This window comes from Bidens hawaiensis, unplaced genomic scaffold (genome assembly GCF_021521415.1).
Source record: "Bidens hawaiensis isolate Kalapana, Puna unplaced genomic scaffold, B.hawaiensis_p1.1 tig00004539_1, whole genome shotgun sequence".
Classification (NCBI taxonomy): Eukaryota; Viridiplantae; Streptophyta; class Magnoliopsida; order Asterales; family Asteraceae; genus Bidens; species Bidens hawaiensis.
In genome coordinates, this window is record NW_027491276.1 from 352,661 (window position 1) to 357,405 (window position 4,745).

The following is a 4,745-nucleotide window of genomic DNA, read 5'->3' on the forward strand; positions in this document are numbered from 1 at the left end:
CACTGATGAGGTACATCCACTGTTTGCTGAGTCATACCGTCACAGCTAGAGGTCAGAGCGAAGGGGTTGTCAACCTAAAGGACCTTTGGGCATTGTATTGCATGAAAAACAAAATACCATGCAATATCACTATGCTATTCTGCAATATTTTCATGTCAAATGCCACTGCCCGAGGAAATACCCCAATCTTTGGTGGTCCCTGGATCTACAACCTCTACAGGGCCTATGGTGCAGACACAGAAGGAACCCGAGCCCAGACTCGATAGCTCTTAACCTTGATGACTGTGAGAGCATTCAGATGGTTTAGCAAATCAGCCCGGGTGTGTGGAGATTTTGTGACAAGTACAATCAGGTTGGGACCCAGAAAACCCATCAGAGATGATGATACAGGATGTGCATGAGAGACGACAGTCACCACCCAGACGACACCGCCGCCGAACCTACCATCAGACAGGAGGCCCATCTTCATCAGGGGTCGGCCCCAGTTCATCACATGATATCCGATACTCTTTGGAGGGTATATATGGACTAATTGATCAATTCTCAACTAACACTACCGCCTCATTTAACAAGATCAACGAGCAAATGGCTGCCTCCGATGCACAGCGAGCAGCAGAGTATGAAGCAACGAGGCGAGAGATTGAACGATTGGGCTATCGCATGGACAGGCAGTGGGGACCGTTTGACCCGGACACGGGTAACTGATAACCGACGGCACAGGTAGTTGGGAATGGGCACGGGCATGGGTTGGCGTTATTTTATGAACTTATTATTATGTGTGTTTTGAAAAATTTACTTTTCATCGTACATGTTTGTTTGTGATTATGTTGGTTTGGATACTATTATGGCCATGAGTGCCAAAGACATTATGCTAGGTACTAATTTAGCCCGAAAGGGCAAAGGGATGGACGATTCCATACCCAATTTTCAGCAGTTTATGCTTGGTTGTTTGCGGATGTTTGCAGTTTTATTTTGCACAGGTACAAAAACAGGAAAACGGACGAAAAACAGGGGACGCTCTGTCGAAGTTTCGTTAACCCGTAGGGAAGTAACTCTCCATTTTTACCCATAAATTAGATTTTTTATATTTTAATGAATCTTGTCACATTGAGGACAATGTGAGATTCAAGTGTGGGGAGGGGAATTACTTGACCAATTGTTTGTCTAACTAATTATAAAAATTCTCTAAAACAAATATTTTTGCAGCAGACAAAGATTATTCTAAACCTAAAAAGAAATCCAAGGAATTTTTTTGCAAATAACCAATCATTTAAAAGTGAAAAAGTAAGAAAAAGTTTTGTAATATTGAGAATAAATTTTTGCAAAATATGGCGTTAATACCCAATTCCTCCATTACTGTGAGATAAACCTCATGCCGTATAAATATTTTTTCGGAAGCTTTGAGTGAGTCATATGTTTCATGTGATTTAGAACTTGTCGCAATTATTTATTTCAAGACCAAACGAAGAGTTGTATAAGGAAGAAGGTAATATTTACACAATTCCATCAAACCCATTACCAAAATTACAAAACCAAAAAAAAAACGATCACTTTATCCATTTTCACAGGTAAAATACAACACTGGTCTTTTACCAGCAGACCCTAAAGAACTGGAAATGCATTATTTCGATTTCAATTTCCTTTGCTGCATACACTTCACAAAACCTAGGTTGCCTCCAGAACTTAGGGAGAGAATCTTTCTCTTTAGCAATGAGGTGAGGAAAAAGTGGCGCCAAAACGAACAAAGGCCACCATTCTGTGGAATTTCCAAAAACGCAATGAAGAGAAGAGCAAAAAGATATGAACGATGTTTAGGTTGCGGAAACTGGTCCCACGAAGGAAGATGTAGAAAAAGTCAAACTCAGTCTCAGCATGAATATACCGAACTAATGAGGATGGGGGCTATTAGGCTCAAAGCCGAACGATCCATTAGAGTTGGAAGTTATATTCAGAACAGGATTGAGAAAGAATTGATCCACATCCTCAATAAAACTGGTCTTGACGATCTGACCTTAAAAGAGTCATTAGGTATATATATATATATATAAACTCTCGGAGAAAAAGGATCTAACCATCGAAGACATCTCAAAAAACAGTGGAAGTTGTATTTACCATTAACCCTTGAACCACCACAAAATACCAATTCCGACTCACACTAAACCAAAACCCCTTTTTATCTTCTGATCTATGCAACCTTTCAAAAAGGTAGAGATTTGAACTTGTTACAAGCTTATTTATCACAGTTGCATTTTGGCTAAGAGTGTTCACATACTTACACCACATGTATGATCAGATATAAAACCGAGTGTGAGAGAACATTGGGAGAACGTGACGTTTTGCATAAACGGAAACTCATAAAAACAAAAGTTCTATCTTTTATCACTAACATAAAGATTGGTTATTTTGTTTCGTCTTCTTGAAGCTCACTTAAGGGATAGCTATGATCTAAATTTGCTGTTTTTTAGAGGATTTTATAAGAGGATTGCTTGAGGACAAGCAATGTTCAAGTGTGGAGATGTTTGATGTACATATAAATATACATCTTTTCGGCATCAAATAATCTCTAAAAACTGCAATTTCTATCCAATAACATAGCATAAAATACTACTTATCATAATAAAACATAATTTCAGGTGAAACCAAGCCTCAAACAAAGAAACAAGCAAAAAGACGAAGAAAAACAGAAGAAAACCCAAGAAAACAAAGAAACACGCCCCCATGCCTCAAGAAACACGCCCCCATGCTTCTGACACAAGAAAACACAAAATCTGGAAGCATAAGCACGGGGCAGTGCTCATTATGCACGGGGCCGTGGACGAGAACACAGAAAAGACAAAGAAGAATTGAGCACATGTCACTAAAAATCACGAGGTCGTGGCTACCAACCACGAGGCCGTGGCCACGTCACAGAAAAGACAAAACAAATCTGGCACATGTCATAAAAATGCACGGGGGCATGCTCATCGAGCATGGGGCCGTGCCTCACCATCCAGAATGCCAATAAATAGTGGCTCATGTTGCACTCATTTGGTGTGCCTTGAAAAGAATTCTCTCCGGTTTTCACTCATAAAAACACACACTAACACTCACTTTGAAGATCTAGTGAAGAGTTTGAAGGTTTGGAGGTCATCACCACTAATCATCATCATCAACCATCATTACCATCATTAAGAAGGAGGATTCATCTACATTTGGTTAGATTGTTCCAAGTTTAATCATGTATTTGTTATTATCAATCATCTTAATGTTTATCACTATGCTCATTATGAGCTAAACTCCTTTTACCATCTAAAATCTATGAAGAAGCTTTGTTTTATTTGATAATTAACCAAGACATGTGATGTAGTGTAGTAAAGTACATGGTTATATTACAATTATCTTTTGATGAGAAATGTTTCACCATCTTAAATCACTAAATCAAAGTTGGTGGTTGTCAATATCTTTGGCAATCGTTCATGATCGATTCATGTTCTTGAAAGATAGAAATACTTTGATACATTATCGAAACATGGATCCTTATATTGTACTTAGAAATGATGAGATATAAGTTATGGTGTATTTTTCTAAACCTTGGTAATCCGAAAATGGCTTTGCTTAGGATATCAAATTAGTTAAAGAAACCATATGTTAACGGAATGTGTAATTATAACCTACATAAATCAACCAAGGGGAGGTTGTGTGATGAACTACAAACACCTGAAGTTGTTAGAATTGGTATTTGAGAAATCGAAGTCAATCTAATCTTTCTACTTTACGAAACTACTTGTCAACTCAAATCGACATCATTGAGATGGTATGACATTAGGAAGGATGGACTTTAAAATGCGCATACCATCTCCTTAGTGCCGAAGATGCTCACTTAAGGCTTAAGGAGCTATCTATCATATATTGCTACCGCAAGTTTATCACATGTCTACATATTAATTATCAATGCTAAAATGGAGTGGATTCTTGATCTTAGATGGTAACCTTCGCATAATTGAACAACTCGTTTAGAATCTCTTTTCTCGGTCACCTATATATTATATATATAAGTATTTATATTTTATAAAAAGTTTAAAAATCAACCCCAAAATGATTAAAACCTCCGATTGAAGTAAAACAATGATTTATTATTAGAAACCTTTGTGTCCACGAATCGATACTTGGTTCTTACCAATACTATTCTACATATACGATAGGTACACTTGCCTATTTTGTGTGTGTTTAGGCTTTGTAGAAATCACTTTTATAAATTTAAAACACGAACTTGTGCAAAAGCTAAATATCCAACCTTTCATATTTTATACCACTAGCGCACACAACATCACTTTTAGAGTGATAGATCTTGACAAAAGAGAACTAAAATCTTCAATATTTTTTCTCATATGTTTGATAGCAAAGAATGACCAAAGTATCTTGAAAGGCAATATATCAATGTTTAATTTTTCAAAGAAAAATTTAAAAATATATTTATAACGATTATATACTTGTCTTTTGTGAGAGTATGATCATAAGAGTATTCTACCAAATAAGGATAAGAATAAAGCATGTTACCTCAATTTCAACGTAAATTTTATTAAGTTATTTTTGTCTATTAATTTTATGAAATAAATAAATATAAATTTTGCATCAGTCTAGAAAACGATACCAGTAGCATCATTCTTTACATATTTACCATAGTTATCAAATATGATAAGTGCTCAGAAGCGTTAAGGCTGGGCCCAGCGCGCAGGCGATGAGCGCAAAAAAAGCACTCGTTTTTT